The 20790-nt window shown below is 41.2% G+C and overlaps 1 protein-coding gene across 10 annotated transcripts in view; it reads right to left on the reverse strand.

The window, feature by feature from the left end:
* Nucleotides 1-20387, reverse strand: part of STAG2 (STAG2 cohesin complex component) — a 131232-nt gene extending 110845 nt beyond the window's left edge. For 2 of the 10 annotated variants that reach the window (XM_087859571.1, XM_087859562.1), the window contains exon 1: nucleotides 19121-19259. The gene's annotated coding sequence lies outside the window, so the exon portion shown is untranslated. Of the gene's footprint in view, nucleotides 1-10824; nucleotides 10892-15047; nucleotides 16029-17876; nucleotides 17953-18126; nucleotides 18339-18551; nucleotides 18658-19044; nucleotides 19092-19120; nucleotides 19260-20362 lie in introns of those variants that run through there. The other 8 variants (XM_087859565.1, XM_087859563.1, XM_087859564.1 and 5 more) reach the window with 8 other exon arrangements.
* Nucleotides 20388-20790: the final 403 nt, after the last annotated feature.

The raw sequence follows: 20790 nt of genomic DNA on the forward strand, positions 1-20790 counted from the left end.
TGAAGTATCTAAAATCTAATTCATCTCTTTCTCTCCAAAATCAGCTACTATTTAAATGCAAGAGCACAGTACAATATTATCACTACTGTGTTTCAACTACATAAATTACTCCAAGAAATTTTTCAAGAAGTAGAAACAAAGAAAGAGGTATGCACTCCAGGACATCATAAAATAATGAGTTATGTGCTATCAAAATATTAACTAAAAATCATTGCAAGTTTCAATACATGACAGTTTTTTAAACACACACATATGTATAAATTTGTATACACGTATGTTATATGTATGTTATTTCCTACTGATTTATAAGTAGCAAAGCTAGGAATCCTCCTGTCTGAAGCAACCTCCCTACTTCACATCTACCTCCACACTATGCTCATTACAAATACACTATAAAAGTTCAATGAACAAATCTTTAGGCAAAACAAGGGGACTGAAACTTAAGACAGTAAGAAGAAGCTGGAAGGCAGACCTCTACTAAAAGATAAAAGGCTTCACAGAATGTAACTGAGCTGAGTGCACATGCTCCTCCTGGAATTGAAGGCAATTCATGAGAAAAGGCTTCTAAAAACTGTGAGACAAGACTTTGCGGATCTCCCTACTCCCAACCCAAAACAGGCCCAAGCACGTGCCACAGCAGTTCTCTATTCCAGGGAATGCTCATCTTGGTGCATTAAGAGTAAATCAGTTTAATTCAGGCTCAGCTTGCAAATAAAGTCTAGTGAGTCTCACAATACCAGAGTTAAGGAGGAAAGTGAATGCTGGAAGCAAAGGATATTATTTTATATAACATGACCAAGGAATGCTTCACTGAAAGTCTAATTACTTGAAAAAAAAAAGTCCTGAATAAATGAGGAACCAAGCCAGGCAGAAGGACCAGCAAATACAAAGGCCCTAAGGTAGGAACCCAATTATTCGGGCAAATTACTTAATTTCTTTAGGCCTCAGTTTTCCAATCTGTAAACTGAGTACATAACATCCCCTATGTCATATAAAGAAGTAAAGGGAGTATATTACATCAAGTATCTGAGAGGTGGAATGTACTCAAAAAATGAGAATATTAGTTATCTGGGCACCTATCATGCTGGCAAAACCCTCAGCATATTGCCCAGCACATAAGACAACACTCAGAAAAAGTACTGTTATATAATCCCCATAATAACATAAAGCAGATAGGGGTGCCTGGGTGGCTCAGTCAGTTAAGCATCTGCCTTCAGCTTGGGTCAAATCATAGATCCCAGAGTCACAAGATAGAGCTCTGCATCAGGCTCCCTGCTCAGCGGGGAGTCTGCTTCTCCCTCTCCCTCTGCCCATACCCTGCTCCTTCTCTCTCTCTCACTCAGTCATTCTCTCTCAAATAAATAAAATCTTTAAAAAAAATAATAACATAAAGCAGATAGGATTACACCTATTTTACAGCTGGGAAACCTGAGAATCAGAAATTTGCCCAATCCTCTGCCAACACCTAAAATTCCTGTAAGGATAAACAAACACACTCTACAATTAAAGAGAGGACTTAAAATAATACACTGCCAAGATGAGGAAACCATTCACATTACTATTTTTTTTAAAGATTTTATTTATTTGACAGAGATAGAGACAGCCAGCGAGAGAGGGAACACAAGCAGGGGGAGTGGGAGAGGAAGAAGCAGGCTCATAGCAGAGGAGCCTGATGTGGGGCTCGATCCCATAACTCCGGGATCACGCCCTGAGCCGAAGGCAGACGCTTAACCGCTGTGCCACCCAGGCGCCCCGATTCACATTACTGTTAACTAATCAGTAGTATGGTGCTGTATGTAGCGTTAAGAACACGGACTCTATAGCCAGACTGCCTGGGTTCACATCAAAGCTCCACCACTTCCTAGGTAAGTGTCCTCGGGCAATTTTTCGTTTTTGCTCTGCACCTCTGTTTCCTCAATTGTAAACAGGAAATAATAATAGTACCTACTTCACAGGGCTGCTGGGAGGATTAAATGGGTTACTTTTTGAAATCACTTCTCTTTCAGTGCCTAGCATTTGGTTATCTAGTGTTAGTAATAGCATAAAATTTTTTTTAAGAAAAAGGAAATCAGCAACAAAATGTTTCTACTTCCCATGGAGAATTTTAGAAATCGTAAAGACACTGGAAGTGGAAAAGCACAGAAAACAGAGACAGGAGAAAATGAAAAAATATATACCACCAAAAATTAACATAATGTTGCCTGGACTTAGACCGATTTACCTGAACAGATTGTTCCTATTAGTGTTATTGTCCTTGAGTAGGAACACTAGTAGTGAGATATATGCCAACAATGCTTCCAATAACACTTTATTTCATAGTTTATAACAAGTTGAATTACTAAAATTTTTTTATTTTTTTAAAGATTTTATTTATTTGTCGAGAGAGAAAGAGACAGCGCGCGCACACACACACAAGCAGGGGGAGTGGCAGACAGAGGGAGAAGGAGACTTCCCACCAAGCAAGGAGCCGGATGCAGGGCTGGATCCCAGGACTCTGGGATCATGACCTGAGCTTAAGGCAGCAGCTCAACCAACCAAGCACCCAAGCGTCCCTAACTACTAAAAATTAATTCAGGTGTCACATTACTGAGGATTAAGGCAGGTAGAATATAACAAACTTTATCATCTCCTCCCCATCCAACCCTCTTCTCAGTGTTACTTGATGCTTGCTACAAAATATGAAACATCACATGTTAACTTCAGACTGAGAATGACTTACTCTATCAGCCATTGGTAGAAAATAAACCTTTCTGGGGGGCCTGGGGGGCTCAGTCAGTTAAGTGTCTGACTCTTGATTTTGGCTCAGGTCATGATCTCAGGGTTGTGGGATCCATCCAGTTCCACAAGTGGGTCTCCAAGCTCAGCAGGGAGTCTGCTTGAGATACTCTCTCTCTTCCTCTCTCCCTCTGTCCTTCACCCCCGCTCACTTTCTCTCTCTCAAATAAATCTTAAAAAATAAAAATTAAAAAAGAGGGGTGCCTGGGTGGCTCAGTCAGTTAACCATCTGCCTTCAACTCAGGTCATAATCTCAGGGTCCTGGGACTGAGCCTCTGCATCAGGCTCCCTGCTTGACAGAAAGTCCGCTTCTCCCTCTGCCCCTCCCCCTGCTCATGTGGGTGGGTGTGCTCGAGCAAGTGGACCCACACTCTCTCAAATAAATAATTATCTTTAAAAAATCAAAAATACAGGGTGCCTGGTGGTTCAGTCAGTTGAGGGTCTGCCTTTAGCTTGGGTCATGATCCCAGGGTCCTGGGATCGAGCCCCATGGCAGGCTCCCTGCACAGCAGGGGAGTCTGCTTCTCCCTCTCCTCCCTGCTTGTGCTCTCTCAAATAAACAAATAAAATCTTTTAAAAAAATCAAAGATACAAGCAGCGGGGTGCCTGTCTGGCTCAGTCGGTAGAGCATGCAACTCTTGATCTTAGGGGTCATGAGTTCAAGCCCCACATCGGGAGTAGAGTTTACTTAAAAAAACACACAAGAGGGGTGCCTGGGTGGCTCAGTTGGCTAAGCTTCTGCCTTCAGCTCAGGTCACGACCTAGGGGTCCTGGGATGGAGCCCTGCATCAGGCTCCCTGCTCAGCAGGGAGTCTCCTTCTTCCTCTTCATCCCGCTCTTTCTCTCCCTCAAATAAATAAATAAAATCTTTAAAACACACACACACGCAAGAAACAACAAATGTTAGCAAGTATGTGGAGAAAAGGGAATCCTTGATAGCTGTTGGTAGTAATGCAAACTGGTACAGCCACTGCGGAAAACAGCATGGAGGCTTCTCAAAAAACTAAAAATAGAATTGCCATACCATCCAGTAATTCCACTACTGGGTATCTACCCAAAGAATACAAAAACACTAACTGGAAAAATTGTATGCACTCCTATGTTTGTTGCAGAATTAGTTCCAATAGCCAAGATAAGGAAGCACCCAATTGTTCATCAATAGATGAATGGATAAAGATGTGGTGGAGGGGTATCTGGCTGGTTCAGTCAGTGCAGCATGTGACTCTTGATCTTGGGGTTTTAAGTTTGAGCTCCAAGCTGGGTGTAGAGATTACTTAGAAAATAAAACAAAATCTTTAAAAAAAAAAGATATATATATATATATATATGTCATAAAGAATGAAATCTTGCCATTTCCAACAACATAGATGGATCTAGAGAGTATAATGCTAAGTGAAGTCAGTCAGAAGAAGACAAATACCATGATCTCCCTCATATGTGAAATTTAAGAAACAAAACAAATGAAGAAAAAAGGAGACAAACAAAAAAACAGTCTTTATAAATACAGAGAACAAACAGATGGTTACCAGAGGGGAGGTGTGCGAGGGGATGGGTGAAAGAGGTGGAGGGGATTAAGAGTACATTTACTGTGATGGGCACTGGGTAAAGAATTGTTGAATCACTATACTATACACCTGAAACTAATGTAACACTGCATGGTAATTAAACTGGAATTAAAAAATAAATTTAGGGGCGCCTGGGTGGCTCAGTTGGTTAAGCGTTTGACTCTTGATTTTGGCTCAGGTCATGATCTCAGGGTCATGAGATCAAGCCCCTAGTCAGGTTCTGCACTCAGCGTGGAGTTGGCTTGTCCCTCTGCTCCTACCCCCATTCACGCTCTTGTCTCTCTCAAATAAATAAATAAAATATTTAAAAAAAAATAAAAATGTATTTTTTAAAATGTGCTTTTAATTCCCAAAGCAGGGAAAAACAGCCTTTCTCCTACTTAATTTCCAAAAGCCCTCTGACTACTTTGAGAAGTTTATCTTCCTCCTCAGTCTCAACAATTCTGGATTATTGTCTCCTTTTTAAAAAATTTTTTAGTTTATTTTTTAAGTGGGCTCCATGCCCAACATGGAGCTTGAACTCACAACCTCAAGATCAAAAGTTGCATGCTCCACCAACTGAGCCAGCCAGACGCCACTCTCTCTCTCTCTTTTTTAAAGTCAGCTCTATGCCCAACATGGGGCTTGAACTCATGACCCTAAGATCGAGTCGCATGTTCCACCATCTGAACCAGACAGGTGCCCCAATTATTGTCTCCTTTTATTCTCTTTCCCAAAAAAAGGTATCACTAAGAAATCTATAAATCACCCCACTGGGAGGCAGTGTATCACCATGTAAAGAAGTATGCTAGAACTGGGCAGAATTGGATTCAAGAGTATGCTCTGCCATTTACTAGCTGAGTGAACTTGGGCAAGTCACTTAACCATTCTGGAACCTCAGTAAATGAAAATACCACCCACTACATCACAGGGGTGTTTAAGAAAAAAGTCAGTGTTAGAGAACGTACTACAACTTGCCATCTAGTAGATGCTGTAAATGATATCTTATAGATATAAACTTAAAGTTTATTATCACTGCAAAGCCAACTAGAGGAAATTAATTACTTCTCTTCCAACACACAGCTCTTTAATATGAATATTAATAATGTAATTATAATGCAGGGTTAAATTTCTAGAAAACCTAAGGTTTTAATTCAGTTATCATTTGAGAATCTGTGTAACATACCACATGACACAAGAATTCAAAATTAGATAAAAACATAATTCCTAGTCTAAAGAAGTTAACAATCTACTTGTAAGAGATAAATGTGGATATTCAGCAATATTGTACATTTAAACACTATATATTTATACACATAAATAATTACCTTTCATGGAGGATTTGCTATTTTTATGCAGCAACCTGGATACCTGTGTTTCAGTCTAACTTCAAAAGTTTAGGAAATAATTTCCCACTAAAGAATCTTTTCTAATATAATCCCATATTGTCCAAATAATCCCTCTGAAATTTTTCAAGTACATTTAGAACACCCAAATATGAATGCAACTACTGAATATTCCTCAATGAATAGTAGCACTTTATGCATTGATATTTAATCAAAACTCAAAAAAGTATATATACACAGAGCTGGAAAAATCCATTTGTCATTGACAAATTTGCTTTCCAAAAACATACCTTCATGCTTCAGCTTCCCTGCCAACCATGGCTACCACCACTTCCTCAATTTTCCTGCCAGGAATAAAGTCTGAGGAATGTCTTTTGGCCTGAATGAGTAGTGGAAACAGGGAGGGATATATCCCAAAGGAAAAATATTATGGCTTTGCTAATATTTCCTACATTTTCTCTATTTCTTTAGTGTAAAAGGGAAATTCTCAAAGGTTCATGTTCCTATCTTTAAAACTATTTCTTTAAACCACAAAAAAGGCCTTTTTTAGTAAGAGGATATTAACCGTGTTCTTTGTAGTAACATTCTAATTGCCACAAAGTTTGCAAATTAGGTACAAGGCAGTAGACACATCGGTGAGTGTGGAAAAACTCTTCTTGCTTTTAAAAAAAGGGGGAAAAGATCAGAGATCCAAGAAAAGAGGATATCATAATCCCCATCCTTAAATGGAAATACTACAAATATATCAAACCTAAATCATCATATGCATTATATATAGAGAATAAATTTAATGAGTATCACATACTGCTACAAAGACATTTCAAGCTAACGTTCTAACGAAGAATTCAAAGTCAAAAACTTAAACACAAAAATATATAGCCTAAGTCCCTATTTTTTTAAAGTTTATTTATTTAAAGTAATCTCTACACCCACATGGGGCTCAAACTCACAACCCTGAGATCAAGAGTTGCATCTTCTTCCAACTGAGCCAGCCAGGCATCCCAAAATTCCTATTTAAAAGCAAGGATTTAGGGGTGCCTGGGTGGCGCTGTCATTAAGCATCTACCTTCAGCTCAGGGCGTGATCCCAGCGTTCTGGGATCGAGCCCCACATCAGGCTTCTCCGCTAGGAGCCTGCTTCTTCCTCTCCCACTCCCCCTGCTTGTGTTCCCTCTCTCGCTGGCTGTCTCCGTCAAATAAATAAATAAAATCTTTTAAAAAAATAAAAAAATAAAAAATAAATAAAAGCAAGGATTTAGAACATGAAATAAAGACACACAAGAGTGCCATATAACAGTGATTGCCAGGATGCCTGGGTGGCTCAGTCGGTTAAGCATCTGCCTTCGGCTCAGGTCATGATCCCGGGGTCCTAGGATCCAGTCCTGCCTCAGGCTCCTTGCTCCCAGGGAGCCTGCTTCTCCCTCTGCCTGCCGCTCCCCCTGCTTGTGCCTGCACTCTCTCTCTCTCTCCCTGACAAATAAAATCTTCAAAAAAAAAAAAAAAGTGCCGATTGCCTCTTTTGCTTTTACACAAAACCATAAGATCTCAACTTTTGGATAACAGTAACTACTTATAGGGGATGATCATGGGCTCTTTTAATTTCATTTATTAACAACCACCAAAGACTGAAGCATTCCAAGGCTACACTTACAGTCCTCAATTGCTAATTTTCCCCCAAAGCTTTTCAGAGTAGTCCTTAAAAATACTTGTCGCCGGGGGCACCTGGCTGCCTCAGTCAGTAGAACATGCAACTCTTGATCTTGGGGTTGTGAGTTCAAGCACCATGTTAGGTATAGAGACTACTTAAAAATAAAATATTAAAAAAAAATACTTGTCACTAATCTCAAATTAAGGACACCGTATCAAAAACAACTGCATTGATGGCTACTGGTTTTGGCCTAATATTCTTTAATATATAGTAACCCCAGTACCCGGTGTTTTTTAAAAGTGTTGTTTTTAATCCCTTTGGGGTGATAAAGCCCAACTGACAATGTTACCTGAGGACAGGGACTATGCATCTAGTTGACCACTGTATATCCTGTCTCTGTAGGCACTTTAAGTACCAGCCAATAACAATGAACCCTTTTGAGAACCTGAAGAAACACATACATTTTGTACATAATTCGATAGGGTTCTCACACCTCTACCCTATCTATGAGCCCTAGGTTAAAAACAAGCAATAGGGGGCGCCTGGGTGGCTCAGTCGTTAAGCATCTGCCTTCGGCTCAGGGCGTGATCCCGACGTTCTGGGATCTCGTTCTGGGATTGAGCCCCACGTCAGGCTCTTCCGCTGGGAGCCTGCTTCTTCCTCTCCCACTCCCCCTGCTTGTGTTCCCTCTCTCGCTGGCTGTCTCTATCTCTGCCAAATAAATAAATAAAATCTTTAAAAAAAAACAAGCAATAGCTTTTTAAAATACCAACTGTATTAATTTCATATAATAAGCCAAATCCACAAAAAATAACCTTTTGTCTACCAGTGACTGTGGCCCACAAATCTGGTCAGAAATGCAATCCCCCCGACTTCCAATTTCAGGATGGATTTAATGAACTCAAGAAAAGACTTACAAAATTAAGTAGACCTACTTAATAACCTTGCAGTTGTTTATAAAATATTGACACCGACAAAACTTCCAAAAGTGATCTAGCTAGGGGATAAAACACACAAATTCCTCAACAAAATATTAAAATGGCCAAAAAATAGCCAAGTATGAAAAAACTTAAAGTCCTCTTAAGATGAGCTCTCTACTGGGGCGCCTGGGTGGCTCAGTCAGTTAAGTGTCTGCCTTCGGCTCAGGTCATGATCCCGGGGTCCTGGGACCGAGCCCCAACTGGAGCGCCATATTGGGCTCCCTGCTCTGCGGAGAGCCCGCTTCTCCCTTGCCCTCTGCCACTCTCCCTGCTTGTGTGCGTGCTCTCTCTCAAATAAATAAAATCTTTTAAAAAAAACAGTAATTTTTAAACAAAAGATCAGCTCTCTACCACTCACCCCCACTAAAAAAAGGGGGGGATCTTAGTTTACGATACAGTATAATCTGAGATTATGCTGAAATCATTTCTCCAAATGTTTGAAATCACACCTACAGTAAACATTTTTTTGGGGGGGTGGGATGTACCACAAATATAAACAGGCAGGAACAGAAGACAACTACAAAAGTCACCCAAAAATAAAACTATTAATCTTATGAAATGACACTTCAGGGGCTCCTGGGTGGCTCAGCTGGTTAAACATCTGCCTTCGGCTCAGGTCACGATCCCAGCGTCCTGGGATCAAGTCCCACATTGGGCTCCTTGATCAGCGTGGAACCTGCTTCTCCCTCTCCCTCTGCCACTCCCCACCTTGTGCTCCCTCTCGCGCACATGATCTATTAAATAATTTAAAATCTTTAAATAAAATAATAAATAAAAGAAATGGCATTTCAATCTGTACAAGACTTAACTCTCAAATTATGTTACAGAATCAGTTTAACTTCAAATAAGTCTCTAAACTGTACCTTTTTCTTTCTACCACCACTTCTCCCTAGTCACAAAATTACTTCTTTCAGTTTTCTTCTCAGAAGAAAGTTTCCACATAAGAACCCCCAAGAAAGAGCATACAATTAACATTTCCTCCCAAGAAAACAGTAAGGGGAGTCTGAATCATACGTAAGAAAAACACAGATGTAAATAGTAAAAGTAGTTATCTTGGCTCTTTTTTTTTTTTAAATTTCAGCGGACCTCAGAAGTTGTTTTTAAACAGTCACTCAAAAGTCCAATAGTCACTTGAAAAAAGCCAACTGGAAATTCTACTAGGTAGAATTTAAAAAACACTGTTTCTTGTCTTTTACTATCAGCCCCACACCAACAGAAATTCCCCCAAGAGTAAAAATAAACAAACTCTCAGAATGTGGCTGTTTAAAGTCATTTAAATCACTTTCACATCCAAATAAATTGTAGAGGTTGTGAATCCCCTCCTACCACTTACTAATTAGGCAAGGTACTGGGCTTCCCCATGCTTTGGTTTCCTCCTGGAAAATGGGATATTAATCAGGGACGTCATACATCCTAGTTTCTCTGGGACAGTCCTAGTTTATACTATTATCCCAGAATGCCATCCAGTTAGTGTCCCCTTTCATTCTCAAAAGTATCCTGGTTTGAGCAATAAATCATATGGTAATGGGTATCAGGGTCATGAAGATTAAGAGAGGTAATACATGTAAAGCATTTGTAACAGTGTCTGACAGAGAGTAATAGTTCAGTTAGTGTTAACTATTGCTAATGTTAGTCACTGTCAAACACTTTTTATAAAAAGTTTTGAATTGTATAATGAACAGAGAGCTTCTACAATATTCCTTTTTACAAATAAAATTATGCATTTAACTTCCCGCATTCAAATTTTTGAAACAACTAAGTAGCACTAACTGCTTGAAATCAACACTAACCAATTTATCCCGAGATGGCAATATTATCAATTACATTCACATTTTATCATACATAAGTTTTAGTAGAGGCTATATTAAGGTTACTGACAGGAAAGTAACTGAAAAGTAAAACTCTGCTTAGCACCAAACCAAGTCCCTTAATATTCTGCAGCCTTTCTCATCCAGGGTACCACAATGTTAACCAGAGAACTCAAAATGATTTGAATGACGATTTCCTGAATTCTCCCAAGAATGGCACAAAACTAGTATCTTTGTAGATATACACGAGAGAAACTAATTCATTACATACAATGGATGCCTTGGGGCATAATTCTGTTGTAGAACACCAGGGTCTTGTTATCCTTGGGAGTACAAAGGGGGAAATACAGATGAAAAGACTCAATATTGAACAAAGACAGAATCTGGGTAGAAGACTGCATCACTAGAAAAATTATTTCCCGGGGCGCCTGGGTGGCACAGCGGTTAAGCGTCTGCCTTTGGCTCAGGGCGTGATCCCGGCGATCTGGGATCGAGCCCCACATCAGGCTCTTCTGCTATGAGCCTGCTTCTTCCTCTCCCACTCCCCCTGCTTGTGTTCCCTCTCTCGCTGGCTGTCTCTCTCTCTGTCAAATAAATAAATAAAACCTTAAAAAAAAAAAAAAAAAGAAAAATTATTTCCCACAAAATGAAGCTCAAGGGAATAATTAACATAAAATATATAAATTTGACTCATGGCTATGAAAAGTATTATACATTGTCTTACCTCATCTCCGTCAATTTATCGTAGGCGAGCTATCCAACATCTAGCAGTCCTGCAGATAAGAGAACTTCTAGTTGTAGTTGATGAAAAGCAGAAAAGAAAAAGAGGAAAAGCAAAGAAAGCTGAGACCAAGATTCCTGTCACTGATCACTAATGAACCTACTAATAATCCAAGACACCAATATTAACTATTACCTATACAAATTAGAACAAGAAAATTTGGGGCGCCTGGGTGACTCAGTCGGTTAAGCATCTGACTTCGGCTCAGGTCACGATCTCATGGTCCAGGGATCGGATTGAGCCCCCCATCAGGCTCCCTGCTCCTCAGGGAGTCTGCTTCTCCCTCTCCCTTTGCCCCTCCCCGCACCACTCTCTCTCTGTCTCAAATAAATAAATAAAATCTTTAAAACAAAAAAAAAGAAAATTTAATAAAGTGAAAAAATGAACTAGAATACAAATTAGAAGCAAACAGAGATACTAACACAAGGAAAGAAAATATTTTTAAGGTACCATTAAATAAAAACAACAAAATCCCCTTACAGAATCATTCAGAGCAGTGAATTATAAAAGTCATTTTTATTTATAAAAATAAATATTTCAACTCTAGTCACTCAATAAATAAGCTGAATGATTGGGGAACTATTCTCAGACACACTTAGCCTATATAGAACATAAATGACATAAGGGGAAAAATTCAGTGAAACCACTCTATCTACCATAGTATGACCTCCCCCCCAAAAAATCAAGAACACAATTCAACATATTATTGCACGAACTTTTGTATGAGCACACACAAACAAAACCAAAGCTCAAATTTATTTCAACTACCTTGTAGTATAAAACACAATTTAGACCTTTCATTAGGCAGCAACTCGTCTAACCCTGTGTAAAAATCTGCATTTACCTTGCACTACATCTGAAAAAAAATATCTTCATTTTGCAATATTAAAATGAAACATGCTTTCTGGTGATAAATAACCCAAGACCTAAACCGCTTAGTTAAGGGAAACTAGTGAGCTTTAACAACAACAACAAAAAGTGCCAAGGTTTTGAGGCCAAATTAATTTGGGTGTGAATTCAGGCCGTCAATTATTATCATGTACAAGTCATTTATTCTGACAGCCTCAATTTCCCCATCTGTAAAATGATAATAACCACCTATCTTGCAAGGTAGCTAAGAAGATTAAACAATAAATGTTAAAATACAGTTATTGGCATTCAAGAGAAACTCAAACTAAATTAACTGTTTCTCAAAAGATAAAATGAATTTATGGGACTTCATCAAGATTAAAAGTTTCTGCACAGCCAAGGAAACAGTCAGAAAAACTAAGAGGCAGCCCACGGAATGGGAGAATATATTTGCAAATGACACTACAGATAAAGGACTGGTATCCAAGATCTACAAAGAACTTCTCAAACTCAATACACGAGAAACAAATAAACAAATCAAAAAATGGGCAGAAGATATGAACAGACACTTTTCCAATGAAGACATACAAATGGCTAACAGACACATGAAAAAATGTTCAAAATCATTAGCCATCAAGGAAATTCAAATCAAAATCACACTGAGATACCACCTTACGCCAGTTAGAATGGCAAAAATAGACAAGGCAAGAAACAACAATTGTTGGAGAGGATGTGGAGAAAGGGGATCCCTCCTACATTGTTGGTGGGAATGCAAGTTGGTACAGCCACTCTGGAAAACCGTGTGGAGGTCCCTTAAAAAGTTAAAAATTGAGCTACCCTATGATCCAGCCATTGCACTACTGGGTGTTTACCCCAAAGATACAGACGTAGTGAAGAGAAGGGCCATATGCACCCCAATGTTCATAGCAGCAATGTCCACAATAGCTAAATCGTGGAAGGAGCCGAGATGCCCTGCAACAGATGACTGGATTAAGAAGTTGTGGTCCATATATACAATGGAATATTACTCAGCAATCAGAAAGAATGAGTTCTCAACATTTGCTACAACATGGACGGCACTGGAGGAGATAATGCTTAGTGAAATAAGTCAAGCAGAGAAAGACAACTATCATATGATTTCTCTCATCTATGGAACATAAGAACTAGAATGATCAGTAGGGGAAGAAAGGGATAAAGAAAGGGGGGGTAATCAGAAGGGGGAATGAAACATGAGAGACTATGGACTATGAGAAACAAAGTGAGGGCTACAGAGGGGAGGGGGGTGGGGGAATGGGATAGACCGGTGATGGGTAGTAAGGAGGGCACATATTGCATGGTGCACTGGGTGTTATACACAACTAATGAATCATCGACCCTTACATCGGAAATCGGGGATGTACTGTATGGTGACTAACATAATATAATAAAAAATCATTATTAATAAAAAAATAAAAAAATAAATAAATAAACTGTTTCTTAGAATATCTCAGGATTCAACAAGTTATAGGTCAAATCCCATTACACCAACGTTATGCACGCAAAAATTATAAACAGAACTTACTTTTTTCCCCCTTCTAACAACAGTCTGACATTATAAAGGTATTTTACCTTTGAGTGTACATTAGATTTTCCAGAGCTTACAGAAATCTCTCTAGTTGGTCTCATCAATCCTAATAATGTATTTTCCAATTAAAAACAAAAAAGAACAGCATTAACATTATTCACCCTTCCTTCCTTTGGAGGAATAGGGAATATAAACCAATTTCAATAATCTCTTGACTAACCATATGTAAAGTCTTCTTGTTTTCTTCTGGTTAGTATCAAAGATAGAACTATAGCAAGCATACATTAGGAACACAGTTCAGGTAGCAGATTACCACAGCTGCTAAAAGAGACGTAGTTTTTTTTTTTTAAGCACATATTCAAAAATTAAGACTCCACAAGCAACACCACTTACACTGAAAAAATATAAAATTTGGTTCGATTAAATGCAAAGCAGGCAACTCAGGAGATGTAAAAAAAAGAAATCTAACTGACAATTTTGTTTTCTCACATTATCTTTGCCAAACAGAAAGAACATGCAATAACCACCACTCATGATAGCCAGAGATACAGAGAAAATATTATGCAGGGACAGTACTGACTGAACCACAAATTAAAAGTCCTATGCATGTAACAAATGTAGAAAACTACAAAAGGAAAATGTAAAGAACTTTTAAAATAGCCTAGATCTTTAAAGTTTCTTCTTTATTCTCCAATGATTAATCACATTTCAGTATATAATGATACCCATAGCTAACTGGGACTATCCCTCTCCTTTGCTAAGCTCCCCAACTTCCAAAATAGGTTTACAACAGTGCTCCACTGTACAATAAACTGTCATTTCAAGTATCTGAATAATCTAATAGCAAATTGCAAAGTGCTACTACACGACCAGGTTGTTTTTTTCCAACATGTGAGGCACAAAAGTCACCACATTAAAGAGATGTGAACCATATCCTTCTAAGATATAATGAACAGCTCATTGTGTCCATTTAATGTAAATTTTAAACTCAAAAGTTAACTTACAGCATCAAAAACTGGAGTCTTCCATCTATTATAAAGAACCAAAAGCAAAAAGAATACGCTATTCACTGTTTACTCCCTTCCCACACATGACTGTGGGTGGCATCAGTTAAACATGCAGAATATTAAGCACTACTAAACTGTCCAAGGCATATTTTCACATCTAACACTATATTCCCAAAAGATAATTTATTTGAGCCTAAGCCTGCTCCTCACCCCTCCCTACCCATTTTAATACATAGGTCCTCAGACAACCACCAGTTAATAAAGTAAGACTGAAAAAGAAAATAATGAAAAAGAAATATAGGATTTAATCTCATTAAAATCTGGAGTGTTTGAGCTTAAAAAAAAAATCCTAACTAAATACACTTCAAAGTTACCAAACTCATAATTTGTTGGCTTGGTAGTTTAGCTGTTACCTTGCCACAATAAATCCGAAGCCACAATCCTCATCATCTATTTAAGATTATTTGCATTCAAAATATGTAATCTGTCTTCTCATACCATTCTTCTAAAACTAAAATGTTGAATATGAATATACAGACTAATATTAACAGTTATGAAATATCTGTTCCTAGACGAGGGTGAAATTTTGCTTTAATAATGATGAGGGAACACACTTCACCCAACATAAAAATTAAATACCCATTATTTTGGATTCCCTTTAGAACTTTGCCATATATTCAAAAATCTCATAGGGGTAAAAAGCATGACACTGAACAAAACAAAACTGCAGAAAATAAGGCACTTACCTTCAAAGAGTGTAGGAGCAATTCACAAATATACTAATTAAGGGAATTGATGATTTTAATTGCAATGCACTTTTACTGTTGATGGGTAATGGTCAGAATGTCCTTTATAGAAAAGGATAGAATATTTTACAAACCGACTTTTAACTACAGCACCAAATCCTTAAAGGGGTGGGATTTAACTCATTTTATAGGTAAACATTCATTTTCATATCAGTTAAAAAAAAAAAAAGAACCCACCCCACCCCCACTGCCAGTCTCTGATACCTTAGAATGCTAGTTATTTCACAGTGGGAAAAAATGGCTAATAAGTACATTTCTTTTCCAATCCTCATCTCTACCCATTCATTAAACACCAAATACTGAAACTGAATTCAACTCCTACCTCTATCTTCCTACCAGGAATGCGCCCCAGGGCACCCGAATCCCTTCCACTGTCACTTATTGCAACTGCCAAAGCCCCTCCTATTAATAGTAAATCCCTTTCATACTGACTCACTGTAACTCCAACTTAATGAAATAGACAACTAGCAGAATTTACAAACTTTGAGAATGGAATTTTCCCGTTTTCAGAGGCTTAAAAAAAGAAACTAAAAGTTGACTACATTCAGACTAAGTTACTAACATTTAAAGTTCAGCCAATTTGTAAGAACTTATATTGCTTATTCTATATTGGTTCGATTTAAATATTTTTTTGAAAGTTTGTGTATCAGGCATTGTGTAAGTACTTATATACATATATACATATATATGGCGAAGTTTTCCATGCAGATAACTGATATGTAAATATAAACATGTCATTACACCAAAATTCCAAGACAATTTGAAATCTCTTCTTCAAATTTTTTTGTTTAATTATGGAAATTTTCAAGTACACACAAAAAAGTAGAGAGAATAAGAGTACAATGGGCTCTCCTGTAGTCATCATCCAGCTACAATCAGCTCAAGGCCACTTTTGTTTCATCTCTACCTCCCACCACTCCCTCCTCCAATTATTATCTTCAGAAAAGAAGAAGACTGTGCTCAATAAGTACACCGAGAAAAACCCAAAGATAGGAAGTATCAAAGACTAGCAAGAAGTCAAGAATTTAGCAATGTAACTGTCACCCTACACAACTACTTGTTAGGCGGAAAATTTAAGAATTCAGTTAAAAACAAAAAAATAGCCATCTTTAAGAATTTTAATAATGTCCGTAAGATCCAAAGGGCATATTTAAAATTATATCTACAAGGATAAAAAGGAATATGTGATGAAAATGAACTTAAATATTTGCAATTAGCTTGCATTCGTATAGCACCTCGGCTCAAAACGAAAAAAACCAGACTATTTAACATAACGTGTCATAAAATTACAATTCAGCCACTTGAAAAACCGCTGAACACTTATGCCTTAACTGGTCCCTCTGATTCCTAATTATAGATTGATATCAATGTAAAAAAAAAAAAACCCAGGCATTTTAACTAAGTGGTTTAAAATGTTCAAAATTAACCCCACCGTTCATTGGAAAATATATGAAAGCAAGCCTAAACTACCTGAATGGTATGTCATTAACCAGAAATGTATCCACTTTCCAGGGCCGGTTTTTTTTTTTTAATAAGTTCACATATACCCTGAAACGCAACGCGCTAGGCTACAGATAGAATTAGAAGACCGCCTCCTGCTCTTGCTCCTAACCAATACGCAGAGAGAGAAGGTTGGCAGGAAAGTGCTGCGAGGACAGTAACAAACACCAGCAGCTCCCGAGCAGGCCCTGCTAGAGCCAGGAATGACGCACTTCGGTAACCCGACTCTTTCTCCCCTCCACCCCCGCCCCCAGCAGCGGTGCTGACACCGCCAACAGCCCGGAGTAGGAAAAAAGACAACAGAAAAAAGGCAGAGGTTGGACCGCACCAGGTTTCATCAAGAAACCTCGATTATTCTTCTTTCGACACTAACCACTAGGACTAAACAGGAAAAGAAGCTTCGTGCTTAAGCAAGTCCCATCATGGTGGTTTAAGAGTCACTAAATTAAGCTGATAATGAGTCCAATCCACAGAGACAAATACAGGGTGTGGCTGCCGTGAAATACGGCGGTCCGTGGGAGAAAAGGGGTATGGAATTTACACTCCAGTACGAGGGGAAGATGGGGCTTTACCAGGGGGAGGGGGGGCGGCCCGCGCATTTTAAGGAACCATTTCAAAGCAACACAAGCTTTTCGTTTACTTAAACCTAATCCCACAGATCAAAAGTTTCTAATAGATATATCGTGTAAACGTAAATAACCATTTAATCAAACACCATGACCCTCAATTAAGAAACTACATCCAAGAGAAAGGAGGAGGGAGAGGGAAGGGAGGGGTGGTAGGCAACAACATATAAAACATTTCTAGGCCACGGAGGAGAAAGTCTCACAAACCGGAGGAAACTACTAATGCAATATTAAAAATTAAAGCTGAACACTGCAGCACGAAAAATCTCACGATAAAACCCATTACAGTTCAGGATTAAAAATAAAATGACATATACACCGAGAGGGGGGAAACTAAATGTCGAAAGTACAGCGGTTTATAAAAAACTAAAGGCAAAACAAGACCTTCTCGCGACGAAAAAAAAAAAAGGCAGAAATCAACAATACGTTTACGAATGTAGGCCAGAAGAAAATGGGAACGGGGCTCAAAGTTTTGCGGAACTACTTGATGCTGTTTCCCACACCTTCTCTCTCCCATGGCCCATCAGACCCTTTTCGTGCTAAAATCGCCGTACACAGATCACCGGGTACGCGACAGAAGAAAAAAGAAAGTCAACCCCAAGCAAGAATAAAAGTGTGGAGGGAAAAAGCAGAAGCTGCCTACCTGGGGCAAGGATCAGCTCAGTTCGTGCCTTGAGAAAGACAGTGCGGGTGGGGGTGGGAACGAAAAGCAGCACTAAAACTAAAACAAAAGTGGCGCCAAAACCCCCCAACAAACAGCCTTCCACTCCCGCCCTTCCCCCCTCCTCCCATGCCAGGCAGGCAGGGCCCCCTTCGGGGCAAGGTCTGCACGCGGGGGCCAACACCGCCAGACCCCAGCCTATTTATAAAATTGTTGCCCGAAGAAAACTGACCGAAGTCGGGCCTCGGAAGGGATGGAGAGATCGATGCCAATCGCTTTCCCAAGCAGTTCCCCCACCACGCGCTGGAGATGATGGGGCGGGGGAGAAGCAGAGGGGCCCGTCACATGAATGTTGTTCCCTCTCTAGGAAGGGAGGAAGAGAGGGAGGGAGCGAAGGGAGGGAGGAAAGGAAAGAGGGGAAGGGAGAAGGGAGGGGGCACGAGGGAGGGGTGTGATCAGAGTAGATTTTCCCTCGCCTCCCTCGGTCCGAGGCCCAAATATACACAACTGAGCCTCCGCTTCTCCCCTCCCCCCTAGGTTCCCAGCACCACCATTTTGCTCTCTTCCTTCCCCTCACCACGATACCGCGCTCTCCCCCACCCCAGCCACGGCCTCCCCGGCTTTCCTCCCCCGACTACGGCTCGCACCCCACCCCACCTCCAGTTTGGGCTCTCCCAGGCTTAAGAGCCTGCCGGAGAAAAGGCACCTAAATCTAATGCTACACAGAGAAGCGGAGCCTCCATCTTGCGCTGCTCCGCGTTCTCCATTTTGGGCCACCCATGGGGGGGGGGGTCTCCGTGGAGGCCCCGAGGGAGAGTTGGGCGAGGGAAGGAAGAGAAAATCTTCAGCGAGGGTAGTCGAAAAGAAGAGTCGTGCAGTAGAAAGCCACTCTAGGAGTAGGAGGTAGGGAGGAAGGGGGGCTGGAAGTTCCTTGGTAGTGTTGAGGTAGCCACTTGGGGGGAGAAGGCAGAAAGACGGGTTGGGGGTTACGCGGGGACGGGGAGGCTTCTCCCTGTCTTGACTTAGCCACCCACTCCATGGCTGGCCCCGCTGGGGGCAAAGGGAGTAGAGGGGAAATTAAATGGCAACAGAGTGCCCATTCTCTTTCCCTCCCAACTCCTCTCGCGCGCCCTATTTCAACCATACACACCTCACAGTGGGCCCCGCGCCCTCCGGGTGCCCCTCCAAACTTCTAGAAGCTTCGCCTCCGCCATTTTATAACTTACCTCCCCCCTCAGCGTACACAGAGGCAGCAACGAGACTGTTCGCCTCCCCCACTCCTCCTTCCTTCTTTCTCAGGCCGGGGGCTTCTTCACCCCTGGGCTGGTACAAGATATTTTCCCCTTCCTCTTCTTTACACCCTCGAATTCTACTCAGGGACGGAAGCTCCCGCGGTTCTAGAGCGGTGGGGGGTTTTGAAAGTGGCGGTCGGATCCGGCGGGTTTTTTTTTTTCTTTTTTTTTTTCTTTTTTTTTTTTTTTTTTTTGGTGGCGCTTCGGGATTGTTTGGGGTGTTCGCTCTTCGGCGACTTGGAGGCGAATGGAACGCGCAGGCGCCATCTGTCGGCCACGAACCCGCGCTCGGCTCCTCTTGGGAAGGAGCGGCATCTAGCGGCAGAGAGCTAGCACTGCAACGCTTGTCTCCCAGCGTCCTCCTCCCTATCACCGACCAATCGTGGCCGACTGCCTCCTGGGTTCAGCGTCTCCGACGCCGCCTGCGAACGAGGCGCCCGCAGGGGCGCGCCGCCGAGTGGGGTAAACAAGGTGCCGTGCCCGCGCCTGACTTACTCATTCGTTTGGCAGCGCTTCCGCCGCGGATCGGATCGGGCTGCGTTTCCTCTTTCTTTAATTGCGGGGGGGGGGGGGGTCGAAAGGAGGTCGTTAGGGATGTCCGGCAGAACCCCGGGCCGTGGGAAATCGGAAACCGGACTCGCTCGGGACTCGTCCCCCGGGCCCCTGCGCCCCGCGCGCAGCCCGAGGTTGGCAGCCCAGTCGGGCATCACCCTTCCCTGTCCCCTCCTCTGACACGCCCCAGCGAGGGGCCTTCCGCCCTAGTTCCCGGACCCTCGCTTCCCCGCGGTCCCTATTCCTTCCCACCAAAAGAACTCTACTCTCGGAACTCTGGCACCTGATCCTAAGTGGTTTAGGGATTTTGCTTTTTGAGTTTCTGTTGTTTTGTTTGCTTTTTGCTTCGGCTGTGGAGAGAAAGCAAGCCGATTCTCTACCAGAAAGACTTGGCACTGGAGAAAAAAAATTTTTTCTTTACAGCCCACTATTCCCGTCTCCCAGAAAACGTGGTCTCTCTCTCTCTCTAGGGTCTAGGAGACTTAAGGAACTGGGCTACTAGGCTAGGCCGGGCGCTCGACCAATTTATTCTCGACTCCTGGGGCGGGTGTGGGAGGAGGAAACGGGACGGATCGAAGTGGAGGGAAATCGAAATTTGGGCTGAAGGAGTCGAGGGGGACCTACCCGGTTTTCCCCCGCCTTCCTCGATTATCCACCGTCTTCTTGGAAACGTGGGACCCGGCAGCCTTGCGACTTTGTTAAGAATTTTGGTTTCTTCTTCTATCTTGCCTCTTCACCCCTCCCCCAAAGTGTTTGAAGTGCGAAAGGACCCCTTGCGCTCCTTTAACCCCCAGTTAACGCAAGTGTTTATCACCCTTTTTATTTTTTTGTTTATTTCGAATCCAGCCTCCCGGACCTTTGACCACCGAGAGCTCTCTACGCGGGGGAGAAAAACTCGGGGAGGGCCTGTCCCCTTCGAAGCGCCGCTTTTCCTAGGACGGGAAGAAGTGACCTATTACAGTGTCTCCATTGCTGTTATAGAAGTTCCCAGATTCATACAATAGTGTGTAGCTTAGAGCTCTTCGTTCCTCTTTCTTTTTAAAAAAAATTTG

Source organism: Ursus americanus, chromosome X (genome assembly GCF_024610735.1).
Source record: "Ursus americanus isolate L20-20 chromosome X, mUrsAme1.1.p, whole genome shotgun sequence".
Lineage (NCBI taxonomy): Eukaryota > Metazoa > Chordata > Mammalia > Carnivora > Ursidae > Ursus > Ursus americanus.